Here is a 12,296-nt window from a genome sequence, read left to right as displayed (position 1 = left end):
TCTCTTGATACCGTTTACTTTACAATATCATATTTGAGTTGATTTTTTTTATCTCATTTTAACATTAACAATAAATTATTTTCTTTTTTATATTTCATTATTTATATCTTACTTTTTAGGATTTTTATCTTTTATTTTATTTATTGTATATTTGTATCATATTAATGCGATTTAATTTTATATTTATGATTACTTTATCTTATATTGTGAATACTAAATGTGAACACTAAAATTTTGATTTAAATTTTATTTTATTTTTTAAATAAAAATAAAAATAAAAAAATAAAAAATAAAAAAAATCTGAATTTTAATATTACAAAAGAAGAATGGAATCAAAAGGTTTTAAAAAAAAAACAAAAATTTGTCTTAATAAAATAGGAAAATTTCAGAATTAATTTTTAAAAGGAAAATAGAATATGACAAATAATTAAATTCTTGAACCAATGTTACTTTATACATAAAAAAAGAAAAATTCAGAATTTTGGGCCTTTGTGAAAACCCTAACAATAAAAGGAAAAGAGGACCATGGAGCAGGGAGAGACATCAGAGGAGGCTAAAAATTTTTTGAGAGGAGGCATTCTAAAACGTGAAGAGAAAAAGAGAAAATAGAGAGAAAGAAAGATTAGTGGAAAGAAGGAAGAACAAGAGGCAAGCAAAAATTTTCAAGAACATCAAGTAAGCTTCATCATACATTTTACACATTTTTCTTCTTCATACATATTTATATTTTGAATAAACATTTCCTATATCAAATCAATCTCAAATGATAAAAAAATATTTTAAACCACCATTTCAAATATCCATGTCTCACCACCTCTCCACCCATTCCTCCATCTATCATTATCCACAAACACAAAACTCACCATAAAAAAAAACTCTTTCCCTACCTTGTCTCATTCCTCTTCCTTTTGCTCTCAATAACCTTCACCACTCAAAACTATGGCTTCCATTAACCTCACCTCCACCCTTTCATAACCTTTTTTTTGTTTTTCTTGGAGAAAAGCACACCCCTAACCCTAAAGTCCTTCCCTCTCAAATCTGAAAATTTAAAATTTGAGACCATTTTATCCTTTTTTTATTTTTTTTATTATTTTTTTGTCCGAATTTTTTTATTTATTTTATTTTTATCATTATTTAGTTCAACATATAATTTATTCTTTTAGTTTTATTTATTTATTCGTCATCATTATTATTTGTTATTATGATAATTATTAATTTATTTAATGAATGAGTTTTTATTATTTTTATTATTTTTTTATGTTAACTTTGTTTAAATTATTTTATTTTATTTTATTTATTTAAAATCTCTTGATACCGTTTACTTTACAATATCATATCTGAGTTGATTTTTTTAAAATTATTTCTTTTTTTATATTTCATTATTTATATCTTATTTTTTAGGATTGTTATCTTTTATTTTATTTATTGTATATTTGTATCATATTAATGCGATTTAATTTTATATTTATGATTATTTTATTTTATATTGTGAATACTAAATTACTTATTTTTTTATAATTAATTAATAAATAATAATATAATTGTATCAATTTATAATACTAACGTATAGCTTCTCTATCGTCATGTATTATAAATTGATAAAGTCTATGCATACCTACATTACCAAGACTTTATGCAATATTAACTTATCACATATTGTCATTAATTAATTAGTTAATCACTTTAATAATAATGCAAGATGTATTTCTCTTCTAAATACTAATTTACAAATCAATCAACTAATTTAAATCTAAATTATTTTATTAAGAAATAATTTATAATGCTAATGTGTAGCGACTCTACCTTTATGTGTTATAAATTGTCAAAATCTATGTGTACCAACATTACCTTAGGTTTTATATAATATAAATCTATCAAATAAAATTTTTAATGTTTTTTATTAAATGAGTATCTTCTTTAATCAATTCAAATAAAATTATTTTTTTTATTTTCTTAAGTCATGTTTCAAATTTTGATAAATTAAATTACTATAATTTATTCATTTTATAAATTTTTATAATATCGATGTGTAATTTACATTGTCTTCGATAGTCTAATAAATTATAAGAAGTTTATGTATAGCTTACGCTATCTTAAATTTCTTTCAATATTAATCATAATCAAAATTAAAATTCAAATACTCCATTTACGAATAAAATATTTCTTAATGATTTGCAGTATAGTTGTGTGATCTTCCTTCACTTTCTGTATTGTTTTCTCGTAGGGTACATGTATAACTGCATTATCTTGTATCCTAAACATTATAATTTTTACGAAGAATGATTTTAATTCTAAAATAAATTTTTCTTTTACTAAACTTAATCATAATCAACTAATTTCATAATTTTTAGATAGAACTACGTGGCTTTGAGTTTTCCATTGCATCCGGGGATACGTAGGAGCGGGAACCGTACCCGTCAAGTCAAAATAATTTTTAAAATAACCCGAATAATATTTCTTCTTCTAAAATAAAATAATTAATGTTTAGGGGTTAAATAAATATTTTTCAAAATTAGAATAATTTTGTACAATTAATTTTAGGTAACCGTTTTTTAAACGGACGTTGTAGGGTGCTAATACCTTCCCTACACGTAAATGACTCCCGAACTCATTTTTTGGTTTCAAAGATCGTATTATATTTAAGTTTTTCCAAGGTTTTTCTTAAAAATAAACTTTGGTGGCGACTCCTCTGATATTTTGGAACGAGTTTGTCATCCGTCGTACCGTTGCGATCGCCCGGTTGCGACAGATGGCGACTCCACTGGGGAAATCTTTTAGAGAGTCAAGCCTTTGATAATTGATCGTGCGAATTTGTCTTATTTTGTTTCTATTTGTTTAATCCCTTTCTTTTTTATTTATTTGAGTCAATTGTAGTGTTTCTTTTATTCGTGCATGTATTTCGTGTATGAATTGCGTAATCTCATTGTATGCTCATATTGATATTGTTATTAATCCTAGGGTAGATGACTATTGATAATTTGTATATTCTTGTGTTGTTTAATTTTTGCAACTTTTTATTTTTGTTGAGTTGATAAGGTTTGTATGTTCCCTCACACACTACCACTTACACATTTATCACACACTTTGAGCGGGGCCCTATACCCGGGTCTGAGTATGCTTAGGATTAGAGGGGTTATGTAGCGGTGTCATTTTGGATGCACGTCCTATTTGGCTATCGTGAAAACCCTAGCTAGAGTTTGACCTTTTCTTGATGTCCCGCATCTAGTAGACTCCCTACTGTTGTGGTCAACATCAAGGATTGGATCTTAGCTCTAGTGACCTTTTAGGATTACAAGCCACCTTTTGTGAGTTTTTACACGTAAAAGAAAGTTGTAGATCTTTAAGTTAGACCCTTTAGGTGACCTGAAATAGGACACAAAAGGGGGTATTCTTTCCTTATTTATTCTTTTAGAAATTATGTGAATTATTAGTGCCTTAAAGTTTTTAAATAAAAAAGGAGAAGATTTTTTTTGGAATAATATAAGGACTAGTAATTCACATGATTCTCTTAATTAATTTTTTCTTACATCATCATCATTTCATTTATCATTACATATCATTTATTTGAATATCATGCTTATTGCCATCCTTGTGACACTTGTAATAAATTTAAAATCAGTTTTGAAATAAGGTTAAGGATGACAATTTGCATAATTTCTTACATAATTGCATTGTCATGTGAAGCATTACCCTTATAAGTATCAATTCAGATTTATCAAGAGAAAAAACTAAAAAAAAAGGGGTGGTGATTCATATTGTTCTCGCATTATCATAGTCATCACATATTTGTTTCATTAATAAAAATCCTAGTAGATTATTGATTTATTTAGGATTAATGTTGATTCTTATATGGACATTTATCTGTTTAGAATCAATATTAATCCTTATGACTACTAGGATCCTATGTTAATGAAACAAATACAAAATTTGAAATAATTTCTCATCATTTTCTTTTTATTCATAGGTTGAGGATCACAAAGTTTTTGAATATCTAAGAAAAATGAAAATTAATGTGGGATCAAGTAGCAATGAGATGATACACTTGAATTAAGAAAATTTTATATTTTGGTGATGATCCCACATTAATTCTTGTTTAAAAGAAAAACTTAAAGATGTTCAACAACTGTGATGATTCTTCAAGTTTTCAATTTTCTCTTTAAACATGTTCTTCATTGTGTTAACTTCTTTTTTACTGCATCATTTTTTTATTGCATCACTCACAAACTATTTCAAAAAATTAAACAAATATAACGGGGAAACGTTTTCTAAAGCATCCTTATAGAACTCGCGCTCAAGTAAGGATCATGGATGAGTTAGAAGAGCACAATGAAGAACTGAAGAACGATGTTAATCAGTTGAAAGAACAAATGGCACAAATCCTAGAGGCACTGAAGTCTTTAGAGAGAAGAACCACAGAGGGGACCCCTATTCAAGCACCTCCAGCACAACCCACGCCTACCTATCCACCAGGTTTCACCCCTACACAAGGACCGTCCCAAAGTTTTCCTCCTCATGAAACAATGGTGCCTTTGACCTTACATGTAGAAAGGTCTCCACAACAAGCTTTCAATCAACAAGATGTCCAATTTCCCCCATATGGCCTTCCCCAAGGTTATACGCCACCAATAGCTGAGAACCCACAAAACACTGGCCAGCCATTAAATCAACCCAATCCTGCACAACCTTCAGATCCACAAATCCAACCAACCCAAACATCCATCCCATCATATGCTTACCCTCAAAATACCCATCCCCAAGAAGCTCATATACCCCACATTATACCTACCCCAAACCAACCGATCCACCACCAACCACAAATCACTAATCCTAGCCTTAATGGAAACCCAGCCATATCACCATTCCATTCCCATAAGACCTTAGAAGAACCCCAGCCCAATTACTCAGAGAAGCACTTCCAATCCAGAGAAAAATTACAAATATTGGAAGAAAGATTGAGAGCTATCGAGGGGAGCAGCTATGGCATTGGGGAAGCTGCAGATTTTTGTTTAGTCCTAGATGTGATAGTTCCTCCAAAATTCAAAGTGCCTGATTTTGATAAGTACAAAGGAACAACATGCCCAAAGAGTCATCTGATCATGTACTGTAGAAAGATGGCATCACATGCCCATGATGATAAGCTGCTAATTCATTTTTTTCAAGACAGTTTAATTGGAGGAGCTTTGAGTTGGTATATGCATCTTGAGCGTACTCGTATTCGTAGTTGGAAAGACTTGGCTGATGCTTTCCTAAAGCAATATAAGTACAACATTGATATGGCTCCTGATAGATTACAACTGCAGAATATGTTAAAGAAGGAGGATGAGACTTTTAAAGAATATGCCCAGAGATGGAGAGAAGTTGCAGCTCAAGTGGAGCCCCCTTTGTCTGAAAAATAAATGGTGGCTATGTTTATTGATACTGTTCAATCACCTTTCTATGATAGAATGATTGGAAGTGTTTTGTCAAACTTCTCTGATATTGTGATTATCGGAGAAAGAGTGGAAGGAGGAATGAGGAGTGGTAAGATATTTCATAATTCGGGCGGACCCTCCAGTTTGAAGAAATTTACAAATGGTCCAGGAAGAAAGAAGGAGGGAGAGACTAATGCTATAGCCTTTCACCCAAGAGAAGTTCCTTTCATCAGACCTAACCCTGCACCTTTTCAATTCCAACCCACATTTCCTGTCCCTCAAATGTCTTACCCATATGTCAATGCTGTTTCACAGAATCCAAGTCTCCAATCTTATCAGCCGCGACCCTACCAACCTGCTCCGCCTACTTTTCCCATAGCACCACCCATGAGACCACCCCAGCATTGGAACCAAAACCCAAATCCCAACCAAATAAGACCCCAAAACAATCAGGAAAGGAAGCAAGTTCAATTCGACCCAATCCCCATGTCCTACACTGAGTTACTACCTCGCCTATTCCAAAGTTCATTAGTTGTACCCTGCCCAATGAAACCTGTAGAACCACCCTATCCAAGAGGGTATGACCCAAACGCTAAGTACGAGTATCATGCTGGTGGCATTGGTCATTCAACAGAGAATTGTAGGGCATTAAAGTTCAAAGTGCAAGACTTAATTAATGCCAAATGGCTAAATTTCAAGGAGGATAATCCTAACATTAGGAGTAATCCCCTACCCAAGCACGGAGGATCATCGGTAAATGCCGTCGAGGAAGAGTCTACATATGTTTTAAAGAGGAAAGTTGAAAAGGTTACCACTCCTCTTAAGATTATTTTTGCTGAGCTGTGCAAGATTGACTTGATCAAGGGTTTTGTACATGAAGGAAATATATGTGATTTGCACCCTGATGCAGACCACTCCATTGAAGATTGTGAAGAATTCAAGCATGTTCTACAAACCTTGATGGACAAGCATCTGGTCCAAATTGGACACCCTAAAGAGAAAAATGAAGTTTTGACTGTCGATGGGCAATCCTCAGCTTTCTCGAAACCTTTGGTCATTCATTACACCAAATGTATGAATACCCCAACTACCAACGGACCTAGACCCATCACTATACAAGTACCGGCTCCATTCACTTACAAGGACAACAAAGCAGTACCATGGAAGTATGATGCAGGGGTTTACGTTGGCAATTTTAAGGAAAACCAAACACAAGGTGTCAATTCTGATACTGTCGTCGTCTCAAACATTGCTGGTGTTGGTGGGATGACCCGTAGCGGTCGTATTTACACACCTGAGGATCTGAGAAAGAAGCGAACAAAAGAGATAGAGAGATCCTCAAAAGGGAAAGCCAAAGTGGGCGAGTTTGAAGACGTTGACGAAGAGAAAATGCCTGAAATAAAGAAAACGGTGTCAAATGAAGAAGCTTGTGAGTTTTTGAAATTTATTCGGCAAAGTGAATATCAAGTTGTGGAACAATTAAACAGAACTCCAGCACGGATATCTCTTTTATCGCTGCTGTTGAACTCTGAGCCACATAGGAGGACTCTTTTGAAAGTGTTGAATGAGGCTCATGTCAGCCATGATATCACTACCGACAAGTTTGGAGGCATTGTTTGTAATATTGTTTCAAACAATTATCTCACCTTCGCTGATGATGAAGTACCTGCCGAAGGAATGGGGCACAATAAAGCACTGCATATTTCTGTGAAATGTCGAGATCACATTATTGCTAGAGTGCTTATTGACAATGGGTCTTCTCTGAATGTGATGCCAAAAGCAACATTGTCAAAATTACCTTATGATGGGTAGCATATGAAACCCAGTGCCATGATAGTAAGAGCTTTTGATGGAATAAGAAGAGAGGTCATTGGAGAAATTGAAATCCCAATCCAAATCGGTCCTTGCACTTTTCAGATTTTGTTTCAAGTAATGGACATCGCGCCAGCTTACAGCTGTCTTTTGGGGAGGCCTTGGATTCATTCTGCAGGAGTTGTACCATCCACATTGCATCAAAAACTGAAGTTTATCATTGATAATAAGTTGGTGATTGTCTCTGGTGAAGAAGATGTGTTGGTGAGTAAGCCTTCGTCCACTCCTTATATTGAAGCTGCTGAAGAAGCTCTAGAGACCTCTTTTCAGGCTTTAGAGATTGCAAATGCTACTTATGTTGGAGAGGGAGCTCTAATCTTAAAGCCTCGATTGTCTAATACATCCATAATGACTGCTAAGGTCATGCTCGATGGAGGTTGTCAGTATGGATACATGTTAGGGCAAGTCATATCGAAAGCAACAAACTGGTTACAGCTCCATGAGAATAAGGATAGATTTGGGTTGGGATACATGCCCACTAAAGCTGATAAGAGAAGAGTCATGGAGGAAAAGAAAGAAAGAAGATTAGCCAGGTTGGAAGGTAGAGAGCCTAAGACTGAAGTGGTCCCCATTTGTGATCTTCTGAAAAGCTTCTATAGTGCTGGATTTGAGTTTCAAGACTCAGTGGCTGCTGCTGCTGATGTGGATACACCTGAAGAAGAGGTTGTGGACCTAGTCCTTACTTGCCTGCCAAACACAGAAGTTGGCAATTGGGAGATCATTGAGTTACCTGTGATTTTTAATAGCTATTCAAAGTAATCCTTGAAGTTAATCCTATTGTTTGGTTTCAAAGCTTTAGGATATCATTACTTTTTGAAAACGCTGATATATGATTTCTTTTTGTAAATTAGGACACATGTTTCCTTTTAAGTATATTTAAATGAAATGCGATTTGAATTCTCAGTAATCTTTCATGTCTTTTTCTTTATCAGTTGAATCTTGTCGTTTATTTTCTTTTTGTCTCAACTCTCACACAATGCAGATTCGAAAGTAACATGTCTGAAAGTAACAGTGCTAATATCTCATCCACTAATTTTGATTGTCCCATTAATCAAGCTGTCGAAGATGATAGTGATGTTGATTTACCCTCAGAATTTCTAAGATTGGTTGATCAAGAAGTGAAAGAGATCCAACCTCATGATGAACCCACTGAGACAATCAATTTAGGGACTGAGGATGATAAGAGAGAAATCAAAATAGGCACCCTCATGAAAAAAACAAGAGCACAACAAGTTGATTAAACTCTTGCATGATTATAATGATGTCTTTGCATGGTCTTATCAAGATATGCCAGGTCTAGATGTTGACATAGTCGAGCATAAATTGCCACTAAAACCAGAGTGTTTCCCAGTTAAGCAGAAATTAAGGAGAATGAAGCCTAAGATGTCATTGAAGATTAGAGAGGAGGTCAAGAAGTAATTTGATGCAGGTTTTCTTGCTGTGGCCAAATACCCTCAATGGGTTGCTAACATTGTGCCAGTTCCCAAGAAAGATGGAAAGGTTCGGATGTGTGTTGACTATCGGGATCTAAATAGAGCCAGCCCTAAAGATGATTTTCCATTGCCTCACATTGATATGCTAGTAGATAATACAACTCAACATTCATTTTTCTCTTTTATGGATGGTTACTCGGGTTATAATCAGATCAAAATGGCTGAAGAGGATATGGAGAAAACCACATTCATTACACCTTGGGGCACCTTTTGCTACAAGGTCATGCCTTTCGGTTTGAAAAATGCCGGGGCAACATATCAAAGGGCGATGGTGACATTATTTCATGATATGATGCATAAGGAGATTAAAGTCTATGTGGATGATATGATTGCCAAATCAAGGACCGAAGAAGACCATGTTAGGAATTTACACAAGTTGTTTGAGCGGTTGAGGAAATTCAAATTACGCTTGAACCCTGCCAAATGTACCTTTGGGGTGAAATCAGGCAAATTGTTGGGATTCATAGTAAGTCAAAAGGGAATAGAGGAGGTTGATCCTGACAAGGCAAAAGCAATCATGGAAATGCCGCCTCCTCACACTGAAAAGAAGGTTCGCGGATTTTTGGGGAGACTGAATTATATTGCTCGATTCATATGCCAACTAACTGCCACTTGTGAACCAATTTTTAAGTTGCTACGGAAAAATCAGCCGATGGAATGGAATGAAGATTGTCAAGAAACTTTTGAGAAGATAAAGCAGTATTTACAAAATCCCCCGATACTAGTGCTGCCAGTGTCAGGGAGGCCGCTCATTATGTATTTGACAGTGTTAGAAGGATCCATGGGATGTGTTTTAGGTCAACATGATGAATCGGGTCGGAAAGAGCACGCCATTTATTACTTGAGCAAAAAATTCACCGATTATGAAGCTAGATACTCTTTGTTAGAGCGAACTTGTTGTGCCTTGGCTTGGGCAGCTCGTAGATTGAGGCAATATATGTTGAGTCACACGACTTGGTTGGTGTCAAAAATGGACCCAATCAAATACATCTTTGAGAAATCAGCCCTTACTGGAAGGATTGCTCGTTGGCAGGTCCTATTGTCAGAATATGATATTTTGTATGCTACTCAAAAGGCAATCAAAGGCAGTGCTCTCGCAGATTTTCTAGCTCATCAACTGGTGAATAATTACCAGTCAATACAGTATGAATTTTCTGATGAAAATATAATGGCGCTGTTTAACGAGAAAGAATCTTCAGTAAAAGACGAATGGGTCATGATGTTTGATGGTGCTTCTAATGCACTCGGACACGGGATTGGTGCTATACTGATTTCCCCAGAGAGGCAATATATCCCAGTCACGGCTAGATTATTATTTGATTGTACGAATAATGTAGCTGAATATGAAGCATGTGCTATGGGAATTCAAGCAGCTATAGAGTCAAAGATTAAAATTCTCGACGTATATGGTGACTCAGTTTTGGTTATTCACCAGCTGAAAGGTGAATGGGAAACCCGAGATGCCAAATTGATCCCTTATCAAACCTATATCAAGGAATTGGTGGGGTATTTCGACGAAATTACTTTCCAGCATATTCCTCGTGAGAAGAATCAATTAGCCGATGCTTTAGCCACTTTGTCATCAATGTTTGTAGTAAGTCAAAAGGAAGATATGCCATTCATAAAGATGCAACAGCTTGATCATCCTGCCTATTGTCAAATGGTTGAAGAAGAATCTGATGGTAAACCTTGGTATAATGACATTAAAAATTTCCTCAAACACCAAGAATATCCATTAAATGCTACTGAAAATGACAAAAAGACGTTGAAGAGGTTAGCAATGAGTTTCTTTCTAAACAGAGATGTGCTCTACAAAAGGAATCATGATATGGTTCTGCTTAGATGTGTAGATGCTTCAGAGGCACAAAAGATCATGGAAGAGATTCATGAGGGCTCATTTGGGACTCATGCCAATGGACATGCTATGGCAAAGAAGATTCTACGAGCAGGATATTACTGGTTGACAATGGAGGCCGATTGCTTTCGTTATGTAAAGACATGTCATAAATGTCAGACATATGCTGACAATATTAATGTTCCTCCAACAAATTTGAATGTCTTATCATCGCCCTGGCCTTTTTCAATATGGGGAATTGATGTAATTGGACCCATTGAGCCTAAAGCCTCTAATGGTCACCGCTTCATTTTAGTTGCTATTGACTATTTCACAAAATGGGTTGAGGCTGCCTTGTATGCTAGTGTGACCCGAAATATGGTGGTGAGATTCATTAAAAAGGATTTGATTTGTCGGTATGGCCTCCCAAGCAAGTTGATAACAGACAATGGCACTAATTTGAACAACAAAATGATGAAAGAATTATGTGACAACTTCAAGATTCGACATCATAATTCCTCTCCCTATCGCCCAAAGATGAATGGAGCAGTTGAAGCAGCCAATAAAAATATTAAAAAAATCATCCAAAAGATGGTAGTGACATACAGGGATTGGCATGAAATGCTGCCATTTGCCTTGCATGGATACCGAACTTCGGTTCGTACTTCAACTGGGGCAACTCCATACTCTTTGGTATATGGAATGGAAGCAGTACTTCCTATTGAAGTCGAAATTCCCTCTTTAAGGATAATAATGGAGACCAAATTGGAAGAAGCAGAATGGGTGCAATCTCGTTTTTGATCAATTGAATCTCATTGAAGGAAAACGGTTGAATGCGTTATGTCACGGTCAACTATACCAGAGAAGGATGAAGAAGGCTTTCGATAAAAAGGTTCGCCCGAGAGAATTTAGTGAGGGAGATATGGTACTTAAAAAGATTTTGCCAACGCATAAAGATTATCGTGGCAAGTGGTCCCCGAATTATGAAGGACCATATGTGGTGAAAAAGGCTTTCTCAGGAGGGGCTCTAATCCTCACAAACATGGATGGACAAGATCTTCCAAACCCCATCAATTCTGATGCTGTAAAAAAATACTATGCTTAAAATATATATATATATATATAATAATTAAAAAAGAGGGAAAAAGAAAAAGAAAAAAAAAAAGAAAAGAGCTCGCTAGGTTGAAAACCCGAAAGGGCGACCTAGGCAAAAGTTAGAGCGACCTGGTGAGCTGAAAACTCGAAAGAGCGGCTCAGGCAAAAGTTAAGGTCAAATAAATACTACACTGAACTGAAAACCTAAAAGGGCGGTTCAGAGGGGCACTAACTTCAGTGGCAAGAAAGGGCTTCAAATCGAGAAATATGATCGACTGGAATACTAAGCTGGGGCAAATTTTGAGAGGTTAAAGTTGAGTCAAACGAAAGATGGATTCAAAATACCTTACTGGGGTAATTTCATTTTGGCAGTTTTGTTAATGGATGATCAATTTATATGAGAGATTAGCACTGTTCATCTGGAAGACGTCACTTAATCGGCATAATATTTCACTATTTTCATAGTCATTTCGATCCTTTGATGTATTTTTTCGTTACTCATGTCATAAGTCTTCTTTGTAAATTCACCATTTCTTTATTACAGTCATTCCTATGTTCCAAAAATATTTATCTTTGTCTTTAGTCACCTTC

General features: G+C 35.1%; 1 pseudogene; it reads left to right on the top strand.

The window, feature by feature from the left end:
* The first annotated feature begins 4,304 nt into the window (after nt 1-4,304).
* LOC113857742 lies at nt 4,305-11,715 on the top strand (annotated as a pseudogene).
* The last annotated feature ends 581 nt before the right edge of the window (nt 11,716-12,296 follow it).

The sequence above is a fragment of the Abrus precatorius genome, unplaced genomic scaffold (assembly GCF_003935025.1).
Source record: "Abrus precatorius isolate BTA unplaced genomic scaffold, Abrus_2018 Scaffold1, whole genome shotgun sequence".
Classification (NCBI taxonomy): domain Eukaryota; kingdom Viridiplantae; phylum Streptophyta; class Magnoliopsida; order Fabales; family Fabaceae; genus Abrus; species Abrus precatorius.
The sequence above is the reverse complement of the archived record's forward strand: the minus strand, read 5'-3'. Positions and strand labels throughout refer to the sequence as shown.